Genomic DNA, 11,670 nt, shown 5'->3' with positions numbered 1-11,670 from the left:
AACTGATATTTTATATTGTATCCATGCAGAAATGGAGAACCGTCTAGGTCGTTTTATAATATTGAATATACTTCCTTGCTACGAAATCACAAATCTAGGGTTTGTTTAAGTAATTATGCGAATGCGTATAGTTTTCTTGACTTCAAGGGGTATCATATTGAATGATTGCTCTGGATTCCCAAATTCATTGATTAATTTGAAACTCATGAGATCCTTTCTATGCCTGTCTGCTATTGAGGGTTATTGTTGTGGCATAATTTTAGATCCTATGCATCATTTGAATTAAAACTAGAACACCCCTTTAGCCGGAATACACTATCCAGTACACCTTCAGAGTTATCGAAAGAAGCAGAGAAGTTACAGATGGCTTTGAAATCAGTTTTGCATTTTGTTACAACAAATTAGGAAAATTTGGATGTTTTGACTTTTGCTGCTAGAGATTTGTCTTATAGTTTGTCTAGAATATACATGGGTAAGTATTCATTTAATCTATTTTATCATTGTCGAGATTGCCAAGAGTTTTTCTAAAATTTTGGATCATAAGCGACTAAAAAAGACTGATGCAGAATGTCACTAAAATTAGGAAAGTTTTCGTGGGTTTTGTGGTAAAAGATTAACCACAAAATTATTAATCAAATGTTCAACGAATAACACATTTTTAATAGGCTTTGTAGGCAGAAATTGGAAAAACCACAAAATCAAATATCCATGAAAATGTAAGTCTTCCTTAATCCATGAAAATGAGAACCACAAAAATAAATTAACCCACAGTAAATGATATTTGATTACATTGAATATAAAAAAAAAGATGTGGTATTAAAGTAAGTTTTTACACCACACCTTTTAATTTGATACTTGTTCATTTTTAAATTTTTTGTTACGTAAGTGTGATAAGTTGCAGATTTTCATTTCTATTAAGTGGGAGTTGTATAAGGTGAGGCTACTGCTGTTTAGAAGGTCATGTTCTTTAAAAAAGGAAAGAATTGACAGATTTCAAAATGTATGTGAAGATGAAAATGTCTGATAATTGTTTCACAATTGACCATTTCTACATTTATTTCAGGAACATTAATGATTGAACATACAGAGAGCTGTGGAATGTCACCAGTTGATATCTATGCATGTAAAAGGTAATAATTATGGAATGAAACAGAAACTGATGACGACTGTGAAAGATAGTTAGTTTCATGATGTCAGTTTTGTTTAATTGCCAAAAAAAGTTGATGTGTTTGGTTTACAGCAAACAAAAATATAAAAATACAACGGAAGGGTAGACACGAAAATTAATGAACTAAAAGATTGATATGTTTTCCGTCTGTGGTTTTTGAAGAAAAAAATCGCAGGTTATGCATTTTCTACATCCAACTTGAAAGATACCCATTTTGTCGACTAGATATCTAATTGTTCTGCTTAACTATGTACTAGATAAATTGAAAACTTATTCAAATGGTGTTTTGAAAATAAAAACACTTTGTAATTGAGAAGAAAATTGTAATTTTGTCTGTTTTTATTAAATTTTAAATTTTTAGTCACTTTGGTAAACATTATAGTAAGCATTTATCGCCTTCTCTAACAAAGGGCTTTAATTCTTTTGTTCTATTTCAACCTGGTTTCTGACTGTAAAGTCATTATTTTGATGAAGTCCATGTAATGATTAAACATGAACAAACAATTGAAATATCTATCATAAACTAGTGACGATTTTATTGAGTTTATGGAAATACATCATATTCTTTTATATAAAAAAATTAGAAAACTCACAAAAAAGAATGTCATTTTACCATACAGTTACTTCAATAAACATTTATTTTCATTTTGTAAAGTTATTATTTAATAAAAAAGGCAACACAAATGTTGTTATGTGATCTATAAGAAAGGAGATCTTACAGCAGCATAAAAATAATTACAAGCAATAGAAATGGTACAACTTTTAAAAAGTTTACTGTAGTTTTATTATTATTCATTGCCATTGGGTAACACTTTTGTTGGAATTTTATGGGTACTAGTTACCACTAGTTATAATTTAAATGTTTAATGAATTACAGATTTGTAATAAGTTTGGCAAATCCACAAAATCAAATTATCCAGAAAAATGCATGTTTTTCTCAATCCATGGAAATTGGTACCCACGAAAATTACTTAATTCACTGTATCTACTATTGCAACAGCTAACATAGCTGAGAACTGGTCAAAGAACTGAAATATGTGGACTTATCTTGCAACCTTTTAGAATTGGCAAAACATTGATTTATTCCTTTTTTTCAGATGGTGTGAACAGCAATTATCTCTAGTATCAAACCAAGACCAGTATAGTAAACAAAGCTCAGATATGTACAAAGAACTTGTTTATGGGTGATGCTCATTCTTCAGAAATCTATTGATATATCTGTGATATGTTGAACTTGATTTTGTTGATCATGATTTAAGGGGGAATTTGTTTTCCCTGTGTGTGAAAAATGATGATGAAAACATATTTCAATTGACTGTGATCTAGTTGAAATCTTTACAAGTATTGAATTGTAAAGTCTTTCTTGAAAACATAAAACTAATTATTGTATAAGGTTAAAATAGATTGCAAATTTGAACAATATTATTGAATATATGTTGCTGATGATGTGAAAATCATGACTGAAGATGTAGACTATGGAAATATATTGATGATTATTGTTAATCTTGAAATAAATCAATCAATCTTGCATCTATCTAACATGGAATTCATAGTAAGTAATATTCTGTGATAAGACACATTCAGTTAGAAGTATAGTAAATACATATTCTATAAAGGTCTTTGTTGAACTTAAGTTTCAATAATTCATCGAAGAACTGGTTCATCATGTTGTTACTGTACTTTATGTAAGCTATCCAATGTAAATACATGTAGTTTATTTTATTTGTTGAACCATAGGCTTATTTTTATAACCTTAATATAAATGTTCAGAATAGCACTACTTAAAAAGGTTACCTAGCATAACTATTATCCTTTAAGACAAAATGCACGAACGAAGCGTATTCGCCTATCTCTTGGCTGTGGGTTCTGCGCCCTGAGTAGTGGTTATGATACATTCTACATATTTTGTTATCTATTATCATCAATGCGTACTGATTTCAACGATCTGTTGTGGGAAGGGACACAGAAAGTCTTAAACATGTCTTAAGTGAACACTTTTCATTGGGTTCCTTTCGTAGTTCTTCAACATGGACAAGAAAAGCCCCTCCCCTCAAATTGCACTGCCCTGGTACTTCCGAATTGGTCCACTCAATATGGCCGGATCAGCACTTTGGCTTTTCTTTAAAAATATGAAATGAGTGAGTGGTGAATGTTTGTCCAATTCTTGAACCAATGCATGTATACATCGTAAACTTAGTCTTCTGTGCATGATTTTATCATTATTTTCGCAAATATATCATATAATCGTCAATTTTTTTTCTTCCTGTTTGTTATGATTTAACAAATATGGCTGCTCATTAAATGCCGTGCTTTGAAGCCGAGTTTTACCGATTGTCACCTAATAGTAAACAAATCACAAAAAGTATGGGTATTGGGCACGTGTTTAACATGTATAATCAGATATTTGTTTATTTCAATGACAGATCCATGGGTATTGTGGTCCCCGGATTTTTACGAGGAGGGTTACGCTCGGGTCACTTTGCATATGGAAAATATGTCGGCGAATTGCTTCCTGGAAGCAAGCAATTAAAAATAAGTAAACTTCTTATTAATGTGGACAAATTAAAGAATTTTCATCAGAACAAAGTACATAAGTTGTATAATGAAAACTATCCATTTAGTTATAAAAAAACATATACATCATGTACATATTATTTTTTAATTTGAGGTTTCTTATGACTTTAAGTTTCTGTTGATCTCTTCCTTAATTCACCCCAGGCTGGCCCTACCGCCTGGATCTTAACCGTATATCTCCATCTATATGACCACCTAACCGTTACTTCCAGGCAAAACCTATGATATTTGCACCTTAGATTTATTCTTCAAAGGTACAGTATCGTTAACAGTCGGACTGTTTTGTTTGGCCCGTGGATAATATCAAAACACTCTTTTTTTTAAACAATTAAATCATCTTTATTGCACTAAATACTGTATAACAATTTACTTAGCATTGTGTAGTATCAAGGAAACTGACCTATTATTAACAATAACTTAAAATTGAAACATGGACAATGCGCATCAGTTCAAGTTCACATGAACCATGTCAGAGGGAAGATTATATACAGCATACCTAACTCATCATAGTGTTATTCAACTACTTGTAGTATCTGAGGAATGGACATGATTATTGAAAGTTGCAAAGTGTCAATTAAACATGTGACCATGGTTCAGTGAACTATGTGCACATATCAATCATTGTATATATAACCGGAAGAAAAGTGACTTCAGGAACTTTTACAATAATTCGAAAAGTGCTTTAGATGAACTCTCGTTTTATATTGAATATTTATATGAACTCTCGTTTAAGAATGAATATTTCTATAAACTCTCGTTTTAGTTTTAAATTGAATATTTCTCATTTTAGTTTTAGCAGAATATTTCTTGTTTTGTTCTTAAATATAATGTTTCTTATTTCAAGTATCCAAAGAGATTATAGATTTACTATTTTACAAATTAATCCGATGGATGTCAAAAGTGCGAGATAATACATGTATCTAGCACTTGAACTACAAAAGCAATTATCGCTATTTTACTAAGTTCAGCCGGAGGACAATAATCCTATTATCATTACATAACATTGGACAATTATATTTATATTTTATGAGAACCTTTTATAATGTTTTAATACCCTTATCTTTGACTTAATTTATGTTTATTAAACTGTTGCTTGGGCAGTCTTCCCCTAGCTTTCGAACTGTAAACTTTTGTTAATAAATTTGTATACATTTTATACGGTCTTGCGTTTAAAGCAGCCATAGTGTCGATTATAGACCTACAGACTTTAATGTAACCCGTGCCGAACTTCACGGACTCATGCCGCAAGTTCACGGGGTTATATATACATCAACATTAACGACAAAATTATTTTTATGTCTACCTGTACGAATTTCAAACGCGCATTTTTACACCAGCAATGAAAACCTTCTTTCCTTTACGGGTAGACCCCCTTTTTTATATACATAAATTAATTGGTACAAGAAAAGCAAAATGAGTATGTTAAATTTGATGTATGCCTTTTTGTGATCCTTCGTTACATTTGTTGTTTTTATAGTGATGCAAGTATGTTTGTTTTGTTCATACTTTTAACGACAAAATTATTTTTATGTCTACCTGTACGAATTTCAAACGCGCATTTTTACACCAGCAATGAAAACCTTCTTTCCTTTACTGGTAGACTTTTTATATACATAAATTAATTGGTACAAGAAAAGCAAAATGAGTATGTTAAATTTGATGTATGCCTTTTTGTGATTCTTCGTTACATTTGTTGTTTTTATAGTGATATTAAGATGATAACACAATATTGACTGCTGTACCCCTATTTTTGACATTTTTGCTCTTTGAGTATGTTTGTTTTGTTCATACATCGTTGACAATGTAATGGAATTTGATGCGACTGTCATACAAGTGAGAGGTTTAGCTAGCTATAAAACCAGGTTCAATCCACCATTTTCTACATTAGAAAATGCCTGTACCAAGTCAGGAATATGACAGTTGTTATCCATTCGTTTGATGTGTTTGGACTTTTGATTTTGCCTTTTGATTTTGGATTTTCCTTTTTGATTTTTCCTCGGAGTTCGGTATTTTTGTGTTTTTACTTTTTATCAAACAAACGCTGGTCAATTGTACACTTTTTGAGCCTGTAGGAAAGTGTTCAACCTTTTTCAGCTCGTCGTATTTTAGTATGAATTCATATTACTATAAGACGTGTCACGGTGCTTTTCTAACCCAAATTCATGTATTTAGTTTTGATGTTATATTTGTTATTATCATCGAATTTTGTCTAATTTTGTTTTAGTTCGTTTCTGTTTGTGTTATATTTCAATGTTGTGTTGTTGTTATCCTCTTATATCTAATGCGTTTTCCTCAGTTTCAGTTTTGAAACTTGGATTCGATTTTTTCTATCGATTAATGAGTTTCGAACAGCGGTATACTACTGCCTTTATTCAACAAACTTTACGTAAATTGTCCGTTTATAAATTTTGAAATTAATAAGAAACTAATGTTTCAACTCCCTCAGGCAAAATTGCCTTTAGATCGATTTGGCTTTTTATTTTAGGTATTTTTGACATATAGCTCTTCAATGGTTTCGGTGCATATACATCTTCGGATTTCAAATGTTTGGCTTTGAGCGTTCCTGTTAAAGGTAAATCCAGAAAAGGGCTTCGAACGCAAGAAATGATTAAACGTGTTGTTTTCACTTTTTTGTGAAAGCTTGTGCCAAAAACAGGTGAAGTGCATCCCTTAGTTTACCATGATCCAGTTTTCATTATGTCTAGATAATGTCAATTACATGATCTATAAAAGTGAAATCCATACATGGAATCAGCAGTTCAACAGTTTCAAATTAAATGAGATGCAAAGGAACATTCAATCTCACAAGTCGAAAATACACTGTCAACGCTATGGCTAAACAGAAAAAAGATAACAATAAAACACAGAACACTAAGCACAACAAAGGAAACTAGACTCAGTCTGAGTGATACGAAATCCAGCAAAATCTGTAAGGTTAAGCATATCCTGCTCAACATGTGACAACCGTCCTGTTGCTCATATAGATACAAACCTGGTATCAAATCTTTTTTTGTAGGTTACACACGGGAGAAATGGGATTGGATTGTGTAATGTCAATTGATACATATTCGCTATCATCTGTGAAACAGATTTCCATTCATTAAATTAGTTGTTAGCGGATAATCTTCCCTAATGTTTTCTAACAATGGAAGTCGACCTGAATGGTTTGTACAACACACAGCGTATTAACTAGAGGTGTTTCTTTAGCATCTTTCTATTCCTTTATATATCCAGTGCAAATTGACTCATATATATGGGTAACATTTTCGTTAAGGTGTTTTCGATATTCTTGTCAAAAACAAGAGAATCAAAGAAATCAGATCTTTATTTTCAATTTTCCCAATCTTAGTAGCAATAATAACTTCACCTCCTACATGTGAGATATACATTTCAAAACTAATTCTGTATTCAAGAGCTTTCAGCTGCTACTAATTCTTTGTAAAACATAACAAAGCATCGCAAGCAAGGTTTATTTTATTTGTAAGCTCAGTATCTGATCAGAAAGTTGATGAACCAGAAGTGTGTCATAGAACGTCTCATCAATTTTATAAAAACAATTCATCGGAAGGTACAGAGACCTTGCTGATACATATTACGTATACACTTCACAAATAACACACGATGGTGTTTAATCATAGTTTCTAAGTACTGAAGTTGTTTTTCATCTTCATAAGGTGCTACGGTATTCTTTTTTTCCTTTGTGTATATTACTTTTACTGTTTTATCTACTTTTGGTAACTTTAACTTGAGGTGACTCGGTTCTTATACAACCCGTCATTGTGTTATTGTGCTATGGTAAACTATTTATTTTTGTTTTTTTTCGCTAATGTTTTTTGTCTTTCAATTCTTTGTTGACAAATTTGTTTTTTTTATAACGAACAAAGGTTATAACGCAATGTTGACTGTTGTTCCGCTATTTTGGCCTTTTTTACCATTTATGTCAGTTTATTTTTATCACACATCTCTGTCAATAAATTGGAATTGTCGGCGACTTTCATACACGTGAGAAATGTAGCTAAATATAAAAATAGGTTTAATCCACTATTTTCTACATTGGAAAATGTCTGTACCAAGTCCAGACTATGACAGTTGTACCAATCGTTTGATGTGGGTTTTTTTTCTTCACAAAAATTAGTAATATGAACCCTTTAGATAGGAATCAAATGTAAAAAAAAATGTAAATCAATAGTTTGATTATAAGTTTATTAGAAAAAGAATATTCTATATGAAAAACTGAAACATTATTTATCATCTACAGTATAATTCTTGCACTTCAATGTAAATTTACTGCTTCCTGGAATCTGTGATTTCTTTCCAGAGTTTGAAATACACATCTTTCATTAAAGACATACGAGACATTGTAACACTCAAATTTTTGCAAGAATATTTTAATTCAGATTATTTTAATTCAGATTATTGTAATGACCTACTCACAATTTGCCAAATTCAAAAGAAAATTAAAATTTTACCTATTTGTATGGACTATTATTTTTAATAGATATTGATTAATTTGACTCTCATTAAGGTACAACCAGTAAGCCAAAAAATATTTACCTATAGTAAAGTATACGACTGAAGATGTAACAATATTTTTTTTGAACGTGAAAAATACATATCTGCTGCCGTTCCTTCTTATTTTCTTTTCATTACAGTTTATATTAGTAAATTGTCCATTGCGCATTTTGAATTACGTTATGAACATTCTCAATTAAAAAACAAGAAGTAAAAGACATAATACAATATTAATTTAATCCAGAACAAATGTGCTTGTGCATCTCTTGAATAATAACTTAACCGTTTAAAATATTTTATATAGGAATGATCACAAGGCAAACAACCAGGATATAACGATATTGGAATATAAAAACATATATTTAATGAGTCTAGATCACAAAAGATTATATGCCCTGATTGACAGAAAAGAAAGACATCTAGAGCTGTATGACAAAACGAGGCCTAAACATAGGCATGTCATTTAAAAAAAGCATTGCCTTCGGTAGCTGAAACCAAGGTATTTAAATAACTTCTAAATGTATTGAAAATGATAAATGTGTAACAAAAATGTCAGGGACGTTTGAATATACATCTTTAGATCAAAGGCAATAATTTATCAACCCTCAGAATCAAATGAACAAAAAAATATAAATCAATTCATTCGTATATTTATGACAAAGAATAAATGTATAGAAGTCTATCATTTCCCAGTGTTGAAAATTCCACAGTTTTCATTGACAATTTGAGAAATACTGTCAGAAGTCAATATTAAAATTTTCTAAAAACAAGATTTTTTTTGATACAGATGGTTTCAAGAACCTATCAAAAATGTGCCAAAATCCATAAAAAATAATTGTTGACTGTTTGTATGGATTGATTATTTAAAAAAAATATTGAGAAATTTAATTTAAATGATCAAGGTACAGTCAAAAAGCCAAAACGAAATTATTTGAGTTCACGGCTGAAGATGTTACTTCAATTTTCTCGCATGTAAATATCTACAGCCGTATCTTTCTTATTTTCTTTTCATTACAGTATAGGAGTAAATGGCTCATTGTGTGTATGCTGTGAACATTCTCAATTTAAAAAAAGAAGTAAAAAAACATTATACAATAATCATTCATCCAGAACAAATGGGTGAGTGCATCTCTTGAATATTAACAAAACCGTATAATATATACAATAGATAGGAATGAACACAAGGAAACCAAGGATATTACGCTGTTGGAATACAAAACACTTACGTTAAATAAGTCTAGATCTACAAATGATTTCTATGTGCTGATTGACTTTTTAACATTACTACTTTATTGTTTTGAAGAATAAAATCATCATGGCTAATAGAGCATTTTCTAAAATCATAAATTATAAAAATACACTAGTTATTACGTAAAAGTTTTTTTTTCCTTCTAAATTTGAAAAATATTTTAAATGTACAGTCTAAGTGGATTTTATGTTATTCAATACCTACAGACAATGATGTTTTCTATTCTTTTTGCTTTTCGTTTCACAAATGCAATGCTTCAAGCTAACAGTTTTTACATTATTTGCATGTTTTGCAGCCAAGGATACAGTGTCATTACATAGAAAATATACATTATAAACACACACACCTCAACAAAAGTTAACATGAAACAAAATATTAAAATCAATTCGGTTTCAGCAGTAGCTATATCAGTTATATGGTTGGTTAAATGGTTGGTTATATATAGATCTGACATGCAAACTATAATAAAAGTGTATAAAGACTTACTACAAACGTTGCCAAACTTTAAGATTAAACCAGTCATGAACAATAAAGAAAACTATTTTGTTTTTACTTATTTTGTATTGGAGCAGACATTTGAGTTCACAGTTACGTTCTATATTTTTGCATCAAATTTATTTTATATGTTCAGCTGATTACTTTATTCCCCGAGCTCAAAAACATGATTTTCAAGTAAACATAGTCAATAAAGTGAACACAGTCATGTAAACCATATTGACTTACTTTTTATGTACATGTATCATATGTTTAAATGCATAAAGTTCCCAAAAAGTTTCTATCAAGATATACAAGATTTTGTCAAATAACAATTTTGAAAGATTCCAAAAACAAGAATTTTTAATTCAGATATTTTGAAGTACCTACTTAAAATGGAACAAAATCCTTAAAGGTGTAATACCCCCATTGATATCCCCCTACTAGTCTTTGATAAATTTGCACTTTTTATAAAAATTTGCAGAATTTATCTTTGTTTCAAATAAAGAAATACTTGGCACATGAGTAAAGTTTTATCCTTTCCAGTACTATAGAAAAAAATTCACATAATATTGCATTGCATATAAGAGAATAACCATTATTGGAATTTAACCAATAAAATTTCTCCCCTTATTTTATATGTGTACAAGGTTTAGTCACCATGTAACCTCAAGATTACACAATTTTCTATAGAAATCGAAAATAAAAAATAATGGTGTTTTGAAATACCCAAGATAATATGTTTATGACACAGAAATATTTTACTGCAATAAAATATAGGAATAATTACAAACAACTGTCAAATTCAAGGGAATATATTTTTCGACCTACTTTGATTGCTTATTTAAAAAAATAGCCCAAAAAAGTTTCTATATTTAAGTACTAAAAATATCTATCTACAGTCTTTTTTTTCTTTTCTTTTCATTACAGTATACGAGAGAATGGCTCAATGAGTGCATGTTGTGACCATTATCAATAAAAAAACATTGCAAGAGTTCCGCGGAACCCAGTGTCTCGCCTACTTTCGCTGTAACTCCCAGCCCTAACAAAAATGAGGAAAACAATGAATAAAAATATTCCTCTTGATGCTATCTTTTGATGGTTAGAAACTTCTGTCCAAGTTTGGTAAAAATTTCAGGATAGTTTATGAATCGAATAAATGTTTTGAAAACTTTAACTGCAGACTGTATGTAATCTTAACTGGAAGAAATACTATGTCCATTTAAAAGTAAAATACAGATACACAGGTACCAAATATTATCAAAATTTCCTTTCTAGATACTAGCTTTTGATCATAAACAAGCTTCTCTCCTAGTTTGGTACAAATTAAAAATAGTATAAGAAAGTAATTAAATTAAAAAAAAAAAATAACCACAGAGTGAATGTGTTGTTTCCTGGCAGAAAAACCTAAGTCCATTTAAAAGTATAATATGAACAAATGGATTTATTTTCATACAACATTTACTTCTGGATACTATCTAATGATCATAAACAAGCTTCTGTCCAAGTTTGGTAGGAATCAAGTACAGTTTGTATATAAGAAAGTTATTAAATTTTCCAAAACTTTAACCACAGAGTGAATATTTGTGAACGCCGCAGACGACGACGACGACGACACCGACGACGACGGAATGTAGGATTGCTTAGTCTCGCTTTTTCGACTAAAGTCGAAGGCTCGACAAAAAGAAGAAAA

The 11,670-nt window shown here is 30.4% G+C and overlaps 1 long non-coding RNA gene across 1 annotated transcript; it reads left to right on the top strand.

Annotated features, from left to right (window-relative positions):
* Positions 1–321: 321 nt before the first annotated feature.
* On the top strand, positions 322–3,270 carry LOC139527391 (uncharacterized). The gene is made up of 3 exons (XR_011665349.1): positions 322–472; positions 1,064–1,130; positions 2,266–3,270. It is a non-coding gene; the product is annotated as an uncharacterized lncRNA (long non-coding RNA).
* The last annotated feature ends 8,400 nt before the right edge of the window (positions 3,271–11,670 follow it).

This window comes from Mytilus edulis, chromosome 6, assembly GCF_963676685.1.
Source record: "Mytilus edulis chromosome 6, xbMytEdul2.2, whole genome shotgun sequence".
NCBI classification, from domain to species: Eukaryota; Metazoa; Mollusca; class Bivalvia; order Mytilida; family Mytilidae; genus Mytilus; species Mytilus edulis.
Note: the sequence above shows the minus strand (reverse complement) of the source record. Positions and strands in the feature narration are given on the sequence as shown.